Source organism: Salmo trutta, chromosome 25 (assembly GCF_901001165.1).
Source record: "Salmo trutta chromosome 25, fSalTru1.1, whole genome shotgun sequence".
NCBI classification, from domain to species: Eukaryota; Metazoa; Chordata; class Actinopteri; order Salmoniformes; family Salmonidae; genus Salmo; species Salmo trutta.
Genome location: NC_042981.1, coordinates 16391 through 33272, shown reverse-complemented (window position 1 = coordinate 33272; position 16882 = coordinate 16391). Strand labels below are relative to the sequence as shown.

Sequence of the window (16882 nt, the reverse complement as noted above, 5' to 3'; positions counted from 1 at the left end):
TGACCTCATCTTTACTAGATGCTGTTCTTCTACTAATCTCACTGCAACTCCCCTCCAAGTCTCCGCCCACTACCTTGTATCCTTTTCCCTCTCGCTCTCCTCCAACACCACTCACTCTGCCCCTACTCAGATGGTATTGCGCCGTCGCAACCTTCGCTCTCTCTCTCCCGCTACTCTCTCCTCTTCCATCCTATCATCTCTTCCCTCTGCTCAATCCTTCTCCAACCTATCTCCTGATTCTGCCTCCTCAACCCTCCTCTCCTCCCTTTCTGCAACCTTTGACTCTCTATGTCCCCTATCCTCCCGGCCGGCTCAGTCCTCGCCTCCTGCTCCGTGGCTTGACGACTCATTGCGAGCTCACAGAACAGGGCTCCGGGTAGCCGAGCGGAAATGGAGGAGAACTAGCCTCCCTGCGGACCTGGCATCTTTTCACTCCCTCCTCTCTACATTTTCTTCCTCTGTTTCTGCTGCTAAAGCCACTTTCTACCACTCTAAATTCCAAGCATCTGCCTCTAACCCTAGGAAGCTCTTTGCCACCTTCTCCTCCCTCCTGAATCCTCCCCCACCCCTCCTCCCTCTCTGCGGATGACTTCGTCAACCATTTTGAAAAGAAGGTTGACGACATCCGATCCTCGTGTGTTAAGTCAAATGACACCGCTGGTCCTGCTCACATTGCCCTACCCTATGCTTTGACCTCTTTCTCCCCTCTCTCTCCAGATGAAATCTTGTGACTTGTGACGGCCGGCCGCCCAACAACCTGCCCGCTTGACCCTATCCCCTCCTCCCTTCTCCAGACCATTTCCGGAGACCTTCTCCCTTACCTCACCTCGCTCATCAACTCATCCTTGACCGCTGGCTACGTCCCTTCCGTCTTCAAGAGAGCGAGAGTTGCACCCCTTCTCAAAAAACCTACACTCGATCCCTCCGATGTCAACAACTACAGACCAGTATCCCTTCTTTCTTTTCTCTCCAAAACTCTTGAGCGTGCCGTCCTTGGCCAGCTCTCTTGCTATCGCTCTCAGAATCAGTCAGGTTTCAAGACTGGTCATTCAACTGAGACTGCTCTTCTCTGTGTTACGGAGGCTCTCCGCACTGCTAAAGCTAACTCTCTCTCCTCTGCTCTCATCCTTCTAGACCTATCTGCTGCCTTTGATACTGTGAACTATCAGATCCTCCTCTCCACCCTCTCCAAGTTGGGCATCTCCGGCGCGGCTCACTCTTGGATTGCGTCCTACCTGACAGGTCGCTCCTACGAGGTGGCGTGGCAAGAATCTGTCTCCGCACCACGTGCTCTCACCACTGGTGTCCCCCAGGGCTCAGTTCTAGGCCCTCTCCTATTCTCGCTATACACCAAGTCACTTGGCTCTGTCATATCCTCACATGCTCTCTCCTATCATTGCTACGCAGACGACACACAATTCATCTTCTCCTTTCCCCCTTCTGATAACCAGGTGGCGAATCGCATCTCTGCATGTCTGGCAGACATATCAGTGTGGATGACAGATCACCACCTCAAACTGAACCTCGGCAAGACGGAGCTGCTCTTTCTCCCGGGGAAGGACTGCCCGTTCCATGATCTCGCCATCACGGTTGAAAACTCCATTGTGTCCTCCTCCCAGAGTGCTAAGAGCCTTTGCGTGACCCAGGACAACACCCTGTCGTTCTCCACTAACATCAAGGCGGTGACCCGATCGTGTAGGTTCATGCTCTACAACATTCGCAGAGTATGACCCTGCCTTACACAGGACGCGGCGCAGATCCTAATCCAGGCACTTGTCATCTCACGTCTGGATTACTGCAACTCGCTGTTGGCTGGGCTCCCTGCCTGTGCCATTAAACCCCTACAACTCATCCAGAATGCCGCAGCCCGTCTGGTGTTCAACCTTCCCAAGTTCTCTCCCGTCACCCCGCTCCTCCGCACACTCCACTGGCTTCCAGTTGAAGCTCGCATCCGCTACAAGACCATGGTGCTTGCCTATGGAGCTGTGAGGGGAACGGCACCTCCGTACCTTCAGGCTCTGATGAGTCCCTACACCCAAACAAGGGCACTACGTTCATCCACCTCTGGCCTGCTGGCCCCCCTACCTCTGTGGAAGCACAGTTCCCGCTGAGCCCAGTCAAAACTGTTCACTGCTCTGGCACTCCAATGGTGGAACAAGCTCCCTCACGACGCCAGGACAGCGGAGTCAATCACCACCTTCCGGAGACACCTGAAACCCCACCTCTTTAAGGAATACCTGGGATAGGATAAAGTAATCCTTCTAACCCCCCCCCCCCAAAAAATATATATAGATGTACTATTGTAAAGTGGTTGTTCCACTGGATATTATAAGGTGAATGCACCAATTTGTAAGTCGCTCTGGATAAGAGTGTCTGCTAAATGACGTAAATGTAAATGTAAATGCAAATAAAGGTGAGGTTCAGGTATGAATCTCTGAGACATTCTTTTTCAATAATATCAAACTCCATTATTTGAATGATGCTGTGTCTGCATGTATGTATTACAATTATGTTTACCACTCCTGCTCCTGGGACATCAATGATTACACATTGTAACTATGCAATAGACTAGAAACATGATTTAAGTAAAGGCTGATTTGTAATTCATATATACAGAATAAAAAACCTATGCATATCTAACTCCCTTCATCTGCATTAATCTGAGGACACAGGATAGTATTTCAATGAGATACTTCATTTCAACCAGTGGAGAATGTGAAACGCTTTCTTGAAAGAAGTTCATTATCCGAATGTTAGAAATACATAATGCATGCACTATAATTATGATAATTGTAATGTTATATTATAAATACAAGTTCAATCTGTACTTCAATGCACATATGGTGTGCATTATAAAACGAGGAAGAAAGATGAGGTGGGGAGAGAGGTGTAGAAGACAGAAAGGGAAAGAGGTAAGAACAGAGGCAGACAGCATATGATTAATGAATTACAGTCCTACCCTAATATTCTCTCAGTTCATCACAATTACAGTGTCTCTAGCGATGTCTCCTAACCAGCCTTGGGCCCCCAGTTGGCCCGAAGTTTATGTTAAGAGCGCGTGAGGTGGCGATGACGGGACTGGCTTCCTCTCTCACATCAGAACATACATGGATAGAGAGAGAGCATGATGAAGTGGTTTTTTTATTCTAACACGGTCAATCATCATAATCATCAGGAGGTGAAATGCAAAACTGACCTTGGATCATTAACTCTGGGACTACTACATCTATATCTGTATTTCAATGTAAAGCATCTTTTAATAATACTTCCGGTATAATATAAACTGACCTTGGATCATTAACTCTGGGACTAACTACATCTCTGTCTGTATTTCAATGTAAAGCATCTCTTTAATAATACTTCCTGTATAATATAAACTGACCTTGGATCATTAACTCTGGGACTAACTACATCTCTGTCTGTATTTCAATGTAAAGCATCTCTTTAATAATACTTCCTGTATAATATAAACTGACCTTGGATCATTAACTCTGGGACTAACTACATCTCTGTCTGTATTTCAATGTAAAGCATCTCTTTAATAATACTTCCTGTATAATATAAACTGACCTCGGATCATTAACTCTGGGACTACTACATCTCTGTCTGTATTTCAATGTAAAGCATCTCTTTAATAATACTTCCTGTATAATATAAACTGACCTTGGATCATTAACTCTGGGACTAACTACATCTCTGTCTGTATTTCAATGTAAAGCATCTCTTTAATAATACTTCCTGTATAATATAAACTGACCTTGGATCATTAACTCTGGGACTAACTACATCTCTGTCTGTATTTCAATGTAAAGCATCTTTTAATAATACTTCCTGTATAATATAAACTGACCTTGGATCATTAACTCTGGGACTACTACATCTATATCTGTATTTCAATGTAAAGCATCTTTTAATAATACTTCCGGTATAATATAAACTGACCTTGGATCATTAACTCTGGGACTAACTACATCTCTGTCTGTATTTCAATGTAAAGCATCTCTTTAATAATACTTCCTGTATAATATAAACTGACCTTGGATCATTAACTCTGGGACTAACTACATCTCTGTCTGTATTTCAATGTAAAGCATCTCTTTAATAATACTTCCTGTATAATATAAACTGACCTTGGATCATTAACTCTGGGACTAACTACATCTCTGTCTGTATTTCAATGTAAAGCATCTTTTAATAATACTTCCTGTATAATATAAACTGACCTTGGATCATTAACTCTGGGACTAACTACATCTCTGTCTGTATTTCAATGTAAAGCATCTCTTTAATAATACTTCCTGTATAATATAAACTGACCTCGGATCATTAACTCTGGGACTACTACATCTCTGACTGTATTTCAATGTAAAGCATCTCTTTAATAATACTTCCTGTATAATATAAACTGACCTTGGATCATTAACTCTGGGACTAACTACATCTCTGTCTGTATTTCAATGTAAAGCATCTCTTTAATAATACTTCCTGTATAATATAAACTGACCTCGGATCATTAACTCTGGGACTACTACATCTCTGTCTGTATTTCAATGTAAAGCATCTTTTAATAATACTTCCTGTATAATATAAACTGACCTTGGATCATTAACTCTGGGACTACTACATCTCCGTCTGTATTTCAATGTAAAGCATATTTTAATAATACTTCCTGTATAATATAAACTGACCTTGGATCATTAACTCTGGGACTACTACATCTCTGTCTGTATTTCAATGTAAAGCATCTCTTTAATAATACTTCCTGTATAATATAAACTGACCTTGGATCATTAACTCTGGGACTAACTACATCTCTGTCTGTATTTCAATGTAAAGCATCTCTTTAATAATACTTCCTGTATAATATAAACTGACCTTGGATCATTAACTCTGGGACTAACTACATCTCTGTCTGTATTTCAATGTAAAGCATCTCTTTAATAATACTTCCTGTATAATATAAACTGACCTTGGATCATTAACTCTGGGACTAACTACATCTCTGTCTGTATTTCAATGTAAAGCATCTTTTAATAATACTTCCTGTATAATATAAACTGACCTTGGATCATTAACTCTGGGACTACTACATCTCCGTCTGTATTTCAATGTAAAGCATCTTTTAATAATACTTCCTGTATAATATAAACTGACCTCGGATCATTAACTCTGGGACTACTACATCTCTGTCTGTATTTCAATGTAAAGCATCTTTTAATAATACTTCCTGTATAATATAAACTGACCTTGGATCATTAACTCTGGGACTAACTACATCTCTGTCTGTATTTCAATGTAAAGCATCTCTTTAATAATACTTCCTGTATAATATAAACTGACCTTGGATCATTAACTCTGGGACTAACTACATCTCTGTCTGTATTTCAATGTAAAGCATCTCTTTAATAATACTTCCTGTATAATATAAACTGACCTTGGATCATTAACTCTGGGACTAACTACATCGCTGTCTGTATTTCAATGTAAAGCATCTTTTAATAATACTTCCTGTATAATATAAACTGACCTTGGATCATTAACTCTGGGACCAACTACATCTCTGTCTGTATTTCAATGTAAAGCATCTCTTTAATAATTCTTCCTGTTGGCCCGACCAAGTGACCTCTCACCTATGATCATGCTGTGCCCTCTGTGTCAGCCAGTTCAGGTGCGGGAGGGGTTCACAGCTTACATGGGGTGGCAGTGTAGCCTAGTAGTTAGAGCGTCAGACTAGTAACCGAAAGGTTGCAAAATCTAATCCCCAAGCTGACAAGGTACAAATCTGTCGTTCTGAACAAGGTAGTTAACCCACTGTTCCTAGGCTGTAATTGAAAATGAGAATTTGTTCTTAACTGACTTGCCTAGTTAAATAAAGGTAAGAAAATGTGTATATATATAATCTGGGGTATTAAGGGGGAGAGGGATGAAGTGAAGGAGAGAGACTTATTTTGTGTGTGGTCTCACCTGGTATCCAGGTGGCTACAGAGTACTTTATGCTGAAAAACAGACACATGAGGACAAACAATAGAAGACAGTCATTATTAGACTTTTACATTACCAGATCACAAATGAATACATAAATACCACTTGAAGCCTGATAATTTGAATCCATTGTGTAGTGCTAAGGCAACAGCTGGTGAGGTGTCAGGTTCGCCTCTGTACTTAAAGGGTGATTATTCCAACTCTCTGAAATGATGCAGATCTGCCCGCAGATGAGGTAGGAACACATATCCCACACAGAAGAGGTGGATAGAATTCGACAGGTCAAGGTCTCCTCTTCCTCCAAACGGTGCATGTGAGACAGGTTCTATGTACAACAAGACAGGCAGAGAGGAAGAGAGAAAAAAGAACACAGAACAGTTTAATTATCTCTGGTTATGGACACTTTTGCCAGCAATGAAGCTTCCACGGCCTGTTCCTCGGACAGTGAACATCTGGCAATATCTACATTTTTGACCTCTTGATCAGCTCGCACTCGGAAAGTAAAGAAAATAGCTTCTTTTTTGTAGATATGAAAACAATAACTGAGATATGACTGTTCAATCTAAAGCAGCAGATGTCATTTTCAGGATACATCAATACAGCACAGAAAGCTTAACACCAGACTGGTATTGTGGTTGTTCATTAAGTGAAGGGAAATATGCAATATGTATACAAAATAATATACTTACCTGTTGTATCTTGAAAAAAAGTATTGTAATTAAAAGTGAAATGTTTAACCTATTAACCTGCTTCATTATTTATGTATTACCAGTTGAAGAACAACTCCCATTTCATACATCATTGAACATTTGTCTAGGAATAAGTAAGAATAAAAAAAGTAAAAATAACTTATCAGATTTGATGGAGACATTATACATCTTAGTACCTTATCAATTTATGATTTGTATCAATGTGGATGAGAGACAGGGGAGCAGGAACAGAGTATTTTTGCAGAGCAATGCAACGAAGCTGGATCATTCTGGCAATGATACCTGTAGCATCTAAACGCTGCAGACTCCCTAACTCTTCACCATCTAAACGCTGCAGACTCCCTAACTCTTCACCATCTAAACGCTGCAGACTCCCTAACTCTTCACCATCTAAACGCTGCAAAGACTCCCTAACTCTTCACCATCTAAACGCTGCAGACTCCCTAACTCTTCACCATCTAAACGCTGCAGACTCCCTAACTCTTCACCATCTAAACGCTGCAGACTCCCTAACTCTTCACCATCTAAACGCTGCAGACTCCCTAACTCTTCACCATCTAAACGCTGCAGACTCCCTAACTCTTCACCATCTAAACGCTGCAGACTCCCTAACTCTTCACCATCTAAACGCTGCAGACTCCCTAACTCTTCACCATCTAAACGCTGCAGACTCCCTAACTCTTCACCATCTAAACGCTGCAGACTCCCTAACTCTTCACCATCTAAACGCTGCAGACTCCCTAACTCTTCACCATCTAAACGCTGCAGACTCCCTAACTCTTCACCATCTAAACGCTGCAGACTCCCTAACTCTTCACCATCTAAGCGCTGCAGACTCCCTAACTCTTCACCATCTAAACACTGCAGACTCCCTAACTCTTCACCATTGTACATGATTGCCCATTGTTCTGAGACTTCCTTTGACCATTCTAAAGCCCGCATGGGGGCATCCTTGTCTTACTGGCGCTGACTTTCTGGTCTAACTCTTCATCTGACATATCAGAATAACATTCCCTGACAGACATATTGTGTTCTTTCATCCTTCTGTAAAAAAGGATAACCGTTACACTGTCATGAAATATGACTATATATCCACTATGAAACTAATAGGACATGGCCTGCTTATGAGTTGCCATGAAATATGATTATATATCCACTATGAAACTAATAGGACATGGCCTGCTTATGAGTTGCCATGAAATATGATTATATATCCACTATGAAACTAATAGGACATGGCCTGCTTATGAGTTGCCATGAAATATGATTATATATCGACTATGAAACAAATAGGACGTGGCCTGCTTATGAGTTACCATGAAAGAAAGTTAGATTAATTCAACTGAAAATGGCGAGAACAGGCGTTCGTAGCTAAATGCTTTTGGTTAGCTTGAGAATAATAATTGCATGATTTATCATTCTACGGTATGTATGTATGTAATATAGTAGAATGTTATGAACCGACACTGAATCGTAGTAGCTAACTACTAGCTATGTAAAAGTTGGATGGAAGAACGCCCAGTGCTGCTGACCTGAGATGACATCATCACACAGTCCTTCTTCGTTGGTGTTAGATGGAAGAAAGCCCAGTGCTGCTGACCTGAGATGACATCATCACACAGTCCTTCTTCGTTGGTGTTGGATGGAAGAACGCCCAGTGCTGCTTACCTGAGATACCATCATCACACAGTCCTTCTTCGTTGGTGTTGGATGGAAGAACGCCCAGTGCTGCTTACCTGAGATACCATCATCACACAGTCCTTCTTCGTTGGTGTTGGATGGAAGAACTCCCAGTGCTGATTATGTGGGAGAAAGGCTTGCTGAGGGAGGAAAAAATAGAAGCACATAGGCTAGCGGAAAAGGAGACGGGCCGCAGGCTCTGAGTGAAGGTGACAGGTGGTTATGTTGCTCTAAACAGAAAACATGCAAAGGCTAGGTAAGCTATATGTATGACCATGACGAAATATATGCCAAGCGTAAGCATGCAATGCAAGCATTATTTCATATCCATATGAGGAGGCTAGCCCATACTATGTTAGAGCTAAAAGAAGATACGGGCGTTGTCCATTGGGTGGAAAGAAAAAGATGGCAGATCGAATAGGGGGTTTTACTTCATTTGCATAAAGGATGGACCTATGTTTGGTATATGCATAAAAGCAGAGCCGGGGCCAAAAGAAGGCAGTTGTTTTTCCGCGGACCGACTCGGCTTTACTACTCTGTATTAAAGTCTATATTGAATTTACAAGTTCTTGTAAGAAGTGTTATTCTTAAGACAATTTTCCACGACATATTTGGCGAGCATGCCAGGAGTTGCAGGGACCTCAAATAACGGCGTTTTTTGGTTGGTGATGGTTTCTCTGGACAATCTCACAAACAAATGGCCACCCAACTATAAATAAGGTAAGCTTGTTCTTACAATAGTTGAAATGTTTGTGTAGATTGCTTCAGAGATTCAGCCTCAACAAAGAAGACGCCACGTAGGTCTCTCTATTTAAGAACTCCTAAAAATCTAGTAGTACTGAAAGAACTTTTGAATTCAATAAAACTGCACGCATGCATGCATTGGGGATTGTTAAAAATAATATGTGGACATTTTGTTGGGATCACATGCGTAGTAAATTCGCTACTGCGCGCGTGTGATCAGAACAAATAAATAAATAGATAGAATTCTTACACAATCGCGCCTAGGAGGAAAGTAGAAGGCGTGATTAGGTGGGCTGCTCACGATATCGCTCGAGGAACGAGGATCTATATGCAGTGAACAATTAAGGTTTGCCAGGAGAAATTGATCTGACAGGTTTTAATGGTAACTGGGAAAAAAAAAAAAAAAAAAAAAAAACCTTATTTAGGATACAGGAGAAATTGATTTGACAAATTTAAAGAGTAACTGTAAAAAACCTATTTAAAATACAGGAGAAATTGATTTGACAAATTTAAAGAGTAACTGTAAAAAACCTTATTTAGGATACAGGAGAAATTGATTTGACAAATTTGAAGAGTAACTGTAAAAAACCTATTTAAAATACAGGAGAAATTGATTTGACAAATTTAAAGAGTAACTGTAAAAAACCTTATTTAGGATACAGGAGAAATTGATTTGACAAATTTAAAGAGTAACTGTAAAAAACCTATTTAAAATACAGGAGAAATTGATTTGACAAATTTAAAGAGTAACTGTAAAAAACCTTATTTAGGATACAGGAGAAATTGATTTGACAAATTTAAAGAGTAACTGTAAAAAACCTTATTTAGGATACAGGAGAAATTGATTTGACAAATTTAAAGAGTAACTGTAAAAAACCTATTTAAAATACAGGAGAAATTGATTTGACAAATTTAAAGAGTAACTGTAAAAAACCTTATTTAGGATACAGGAGAAATTGATTTGACAAATTTAAAGAGTAACTGTAAAAAACCTTATTTAGGATACAGGAGAAATTGATTTGACAAATTTAAAGAGTAACTGTAAAAAACCTATTTAAAATACAGGAGAAATTGATTTGACAAATTTAAAGAGTAACTGTAAAAAACCTTATTTAGGATACAGGAGAAATTGATTTGACAAATTTGAAGAGTAACTGTAAAAAACCTATTTAAAATACAGGAGAAATTGATTTGACAAATTTAAAGAGTAACTGTAAAAAACCTTATTTAGGATACAGGAGAAATTGATTTGACAAATTTAAAGAGTAACTGTAAAAAACCTATTTAAAATACAGGAGAAATTGATTTGACAAATTTAAAGAGTAACTGTAAAAAACCTTATTTAGGATACAGGAGAAATTGATTTGACAAATTTAAAGAGTAACTGTAAAAAACCTTATTTAGGATACAGGAGAAATTGATTTGACAAATTTAAAGAGTAACTGTAAAAAACCTATTTAAAATACAGGAGAAATTGATTTGACAAATTTAAAGAGTAACTGTAAAAAACCTTATTTAGGATACAGGAGAAATTGATTTGACAAATTTAAAGAGTAACTGTAAAAAACCTTATTTAGGATACAGGAGAAATTGATTTGACAAATTTAAAGAGTAACTGTAAAAAACCTTATTTAGGATACAGGAGAAATTGATTTGACAAATTTAAAGAGTAACTGTAAAAAAAAAAACTTATTTAGGATACAGGAGAAATTGATTTGACAAATTTAAAGAGTAACTGTAAAAAACCTTATTTAGGATACAGGAGAAATTGATTTGACAAATTTAAAGAGTAACTGTAAAAAACCTTATTTAGGATACAGGAGAAATTGATTTGACAAGTTTAAAGAGTAACTGTAAAAAACCTTATTTAGGATACAGGAGAAATTGATTTGACAAGTTTAAAGAGTAACTGTAAAAAAACTTATTTAGGATACAGAAGAAATTGATTTGACAAGTTTTAAGAGCAACTGCAAAAATGTAATTTAGGACGCAGGAGAGATTCAACCCCAAATATACGAATGGTGAACTGCGAAAACCTAGCCCTACAGATAATGACGCTCCGCTTAGCTAACGGGGTCGGAAGATCAGTAGGCGCACCGCGTAGCTGCTCTGAGGAACAGAGAACAGTACGAGGGGGGGGGGGGGGCGAACAGGGTGTGAAGGGAAGCTGACTCGATTAAGCAGAATTTCCGACATACTACAAAAATCCTATGAATACAAAGTTATCCTGTGTTGAGAAAGTGCATCAGGAAGAGACTGAGGTTTATAGGTCGCTTTAGGAAAGGCGAGGTGTGAATGGACGAATGTGAATAAAGAGTGTATGAACGTAAATGGGAGAGGAAGGGAAACTGACTCGATTAGGCAGGACTTCCGTCATATTGTGTATGAACGAAAATGGGAGAGGAAGGGAAACTGACCAGATTAGGCAGGACTTCCGTCGTACCATAAAAGACTGAATGAGTGAAAGTTTCTCTAGGTTGAGGAAGTATATCAGAGCGAGCCAGAAGAGTGGAGCAAGAAGGAGAAATATTGTGTGTGTGTGTGTGCGCTATTTTGGGACATAGAAGGAACTGTGTGGCTCCGCTGTGACAGCCGCTTGATATATGATATAGGAGAGACAGAGTGGGTCTGGAGAGACTCTACAAGTATAGAAAATAGGTAGGATAAATTAGGAATATAAGAAACAGTAGGATAGAATATCATAAGTGAATAAATATAAAGAGATAAGAGAGTGTAGATATAAACAACAGCTGAATTAGACGGGAAAGTGTGATAAATAGGATGTAATAAAGTTAAAGTAATGGAATTTAGTAAAGCCATGGAGTCGCTGAGAGAAGCGCATAATAATTCCACCAATTTGGTTTGAATGTGAAAGAGCAAACTGGATAATGTAGGGCAACATTACCCGGTAAACTGGATAAATAGAATCAAATAAAACCAGAATAAGAAGCTCAACTTACCATTGTTTTGAAATCAGCATTCTATCATCAGAAAATACATTACGATGGGGGCCAGATATGACTCTGCTCGCCTCGCAGACATGCGAGGGGTGAGTAGAGCCATAAAAGCCATAAAATATCAAAACGTAAGAAGATAGCTCCCTGTTTTAGATATGGGACTATGGGAAGAATGTGAGTAGGGAGACACTGAAGCCTGGTGCAGTGGCAGGAAATGCAGCTTACAAGAGTGTGCATCCTTTTCAATAGAGCAACAACTAATCGTTTTGAGGTTAGTAAGAATGGAACTTTCACATAGCGGTGTATGGTCTCCGTTCGATCAATGAGTGATTAATAGAGATTACAGTTTCTATGTGATGAAAGACGTGTTAGATCACGTTCTGCCTGACTGTTATCAGAGCACCGAAGGGATTTACAAATGGTTCCACTTGGTATCATTTTGCTTTGAAACAATCGTTTCTGTGGTGATAAAATACGAGGATGATTTGTTATTAGCGTCAAACAACGGAAAATAAACTTATATGAGAAATCACCACCTTAGTAAATTAGTTGGAGGAACAGGCAAAGCAAAGTTTAAAATATTTGAGGTTTTCAATTTCTAAAAGCAAGACTTAAAAGGAAAAAAGCAGTCAGTAATAGTCGGCTGTTTTAAGAGTAAAAGTATCTGGATTAGGCTATAAATGGAGTTCCGGATAAGCCCGGTTCCTGTGTGTTCTTGACATACCAGCAAGTACACACCATACCGGGAAAGAATATGCGTTAGTGGATTTATTTAGAAAAGAGATAGTGTAAAATGGGATGCTTGGAAATGTTGTTCAGGCTATTTTGGTGGGATGCCAAAAGCACTAGCATGGATATACCAGAGTGCAGAACAACGGATTAGTTTACAAATGCTTGAAGTCTGATTGAATATTGCCGGTGTCAGTAAATGTCAGGGAAAAAACGTAATTAGAATGATTGCAAGCAGCACAGTTAAACGTTAGCTTGGGTGTTTGACTGTCATAGGGAAAAATAATAGGAAGTAATGATTCAGAAAGTTTGGTTCAACTCTGTTCATTACAACATATTTGGGGGTTTGAGAACCATGTGACGTATTGACTAACAAGATGATAAGACAACATCAACTTCTTGAAGGTTCTACAGTGGTTAACCAATGGTTTTGTATTATACTGAACTAACGACACAGGTTAAAATGATAAGATTACTGGAAAGGACCTCTGGGATTTAATTTGGATGGACCTTTTTCAATTCAGTTTTAAACTGGGTATACAGGAAGATGGAAATGTTTTGAAATATATCCAAATGGGTTCTGAAGGACAGGGACAGAGAAGGGAGAGGAAACAATTAATGGTGTCAAATGGCCTGAATCCTAATAATTTCCCGTGAAGACTGATCAACTTCACTAGAAATTATTGGAACAGGTGGGATTTAAATATAAAATGAATAAGAAACACCAGTCTCTATTCAGAGTGTACATTTACTTTGAAATTCTATTATTTCCATATGAAAATGATGAAGAGTTGTAATCTTAAATTGACTAGTTACTCAAATAATTGTATTTTTTGATTTAACATGTTGTTGTTGAATCATGTGTTCAGAGGGAAAATGAGCAGTTCCATGGGGTTATTGTCTTTGGGTAAATATACACATGTGCTTTGTTCAGTCTGCATATAGAAAGGAAATATCTGTTAACAAGGAATGACAGCCACTCCAAATAGATTATGATATAAGTAAAGATGATTTCATTGTGTGTTTTTGTTTCAATACAACATTTGCAACATTGGGATATTGAGGTTTGCGAGAGGTTATGTTGTTAAATTATCTGTAACTTGTCTGAGAGATCACCAGTAGAATAAGGGAGTTATAATGGAAGGTGATGTCAGAATGCATGGGAGAGATATTTTTACAACAAGTGTGTGTGAAGCTCGAACTCTCCCTAACCAGCGGAAGAGTGAGGGACAACTGCGTCTGATGACCTGTGAACTGTATCTGAAATAGACATGCTGGAATGATATGTGCTGGAGGAGGAAGACTAAAAGGGGAATAGGTTACTGACCTTTCATTACCAGGCCTCTCATGACAGAAAAACAGAGGCAATGGGGGTTGTAACATGAATAGATAGTATTGGTATTACAAGTTTAGTATAAATGTAAATTTTTAAGGGAATGAAGCACTAAGAACTGAATTCTGATTTGGGTTGGACAATTTATAAAACGTTTTAGTTATGATTTGGACATAGAACTGTTTAAATTTACTAGGCCTAGGGAAGCTCTGGAAACTAGATCCTGAGACAGGGAGGTTGACAGAACTTACAGAATATTAAAGGTTTTTGTTTCTTTTGTTTTATTATGTCATTAGAAATGTAATGTTAAACTGTATTGATATAATTGATTGCATAAAAAGTTTATAGTCTGTTTTGCGATACACACAAGAATGAAGGTGGAGACCAACATTATGAGTAGTGATTTAGATACATTATGAGTAGTGGTCACTTATTACAAATATGCAGTTATTGTAATTTATTTTGCTCTTTTCTTGTCTGGTCAATTTATTTTTGTTTTAAGGAACATAAGTGTGTTTATTGTTCCTGAGGAGGGAATGATATAAATTGACTAAAATTGATTTGAGAATGTTTAAGTATGTATCAAACTGTGGAAGGAAATTAGTAGTAAATTATGTGTTATGGGTTAGAAAAACTATGACTGCATTGGGGATCTGAGGGGGCTCATAAATGAAGGTAATGGTAGTAGAGGGGTGTTATTTCTAGAGACTATGTATATTAATAGAAGAGAGAACTCACAGAAGAGAAAGGACAGCTGGCTGTGAAAAATATTTAGAAAAAAAAATAAAATAAAAAATATCTATATATATATATATATATATATATATAGGAATGCACAACATAGGGACAATTCTGAGTAAATTGAACATTACACATACCTAGATTATGGGAAGAATAAAAGTGTTTAAGAGAGTTATGACTTGGAGTTTTAAGAGGTTGGATAGTCTTCCAACTGGAAGACACTTGACTGATTACATGTTATTCCAACAGCAGTTGCTGTAGGGACCATAATTTGGCTATCATTATGTATAAGAATATCTGTGGTAGGAGGCGAGGTAATTGAGACACTGTTTAAATAGGGCTGTTATTTAAATATTACAAGGTAGTGATCTTGACATGTGAAAGCATATATCTGTTGTCAGGAAATAACCCATGTGTTAGTGTGTATGTCCTCAGGATTGAGTGTACATCAAGATACACCAGGCTGGGGGTATACTTCTTACAGCACCTGCAGTGGTAAAGATCATCATGTCTCTCTTCGGTGGGCACATAATTCTCACAAGAAGTAAGGTCTAGCTGAACAATGGGTGAGCTTGAAAGCACCATGACAGAGGACGCGGAGAGAGAGAGACTAGATTCCACTGTAGACATACAGTTGTTGGGTTTGGGAGCTACTTATTTTATTGGTTAATGCATCATATGAAAAAAGGACAGATGTTAGGGTAATTGTGCTCTAAACAACATGTTGAAGGCATTAATGTGAAAGCATATACAGTATTGAATTACTTCAAGAAGATATGATGTTTATTAGGGATATGCCTATCAGTTGAAATGGAGTAGATGGGAAACAAAGTGAAAATGACATGATTTGGGAACACTTCTCAGAACCTGGAGCCGAAAGGGGAAGACTGGGTGAAAGCACGAGGAAGCTTTTTAGTGCTTTTATTTTTGTGGATCCCAGCAGAAAAGTATCCTGGAGGCATAGAGTCAGGTGAAGAGAGAGTGGGAATTGTCATGGTCTCAGATTTCAGTTTCCATGAATATATTTATGCATGACATATCACATTGTCAATACTGTTGTGTTTTTGTTTTCCACTTTCCAAGTCTTATGCTTAGGAACCAGAAGGAGAGGAGTCGCCAGCTTCAGCTGGAATGTTAGTTGGTGTATGATGAGTGATGGAAATAAGTGGATGTATGGTGTGATCATAAAACAGAGGCCATAAGTCTCTAAGTTTGAATGCCTCACAGAAAGAAGGCAGAAACCTGAACCAGGACCAGAGGTTCCACGTCTGGTGAGCCAAGGAACCAGGACCAGAGGTTCCACGTCTGATGATCCAAGAAACCAGGTCCGAGTGTTCCGGAAGAAAGGAATGAGCCAAGGAGGGAGGGTCCCTACAAATATTAACTACCATCCAGGTGAAAGGAAGCAACACGTGGTACCATCTAAACCACTGTACCAAAGTCCCGTCAGGAAGGAGGAGCCAGGCAGGAGCCAGGCAGGAGCCAGGCAGGAGCCAGGCAGGAGCCAGGCAGGAGCCAGGCAGGAGCCAGGCAGGAGCCAGGCAGGAGACGAAGAGGAGGTGTATCGAGGAGCAACTTTCAACAGCCAACAGACTCTCTCCTGAATATCCAGAGTCCAGGGATGGGGAGGAGTGACATGCCTGTTGCTCCTGATGACATACCTACTCTGGCAGATACCCCTGATAGAGGTGTTGTTCAAGGGGACGGAGAAACAACGACAGGAGAATGGAAAGGAGACTTTCTTATCAACTTCTCTGTCCTCACATGGTCTTTTTAACAGATAGTGAAACAGGATAGATGAAGAATGGTAGAATGGTCTTGACAGCAACAGCAACAAACCTAGAAGAAATTGTAAAATTACCTCCCACCAGAGACTAGTACACCAACTAAGACAATAGAAAAACCATAAGAAAGTGGGTTGATGCAGAAAATCTGGACATCTGTTACCAACTGGGGTAGCTACAATGAAGAAACTACCCAATAATCAAACATTGATCAAACATTTT

At 39.2% G+C, this 16882-nt stretch overlaps 1 long non-coding RNA gene across 1 annotated transcript; it reads left to right on the top strand.

The window, feature by feature from the left end:
• The first annotated feature begins 14946 nt into the window (after positions 1-14946).
• Positions 14947-16226, top strand: LOC115161805 (uncharacterized). Its single transcript, XR_003869425.1, has 2 exons — positions 14947-16135; positions 16173-16226. It is a non-coding gene; the product is annotated as an uncharacterized LOC115161805 (long non-coding RNA).
• The last annotated feature ends 656 nt before the right edge of the window (positions 16227-16882 follow it).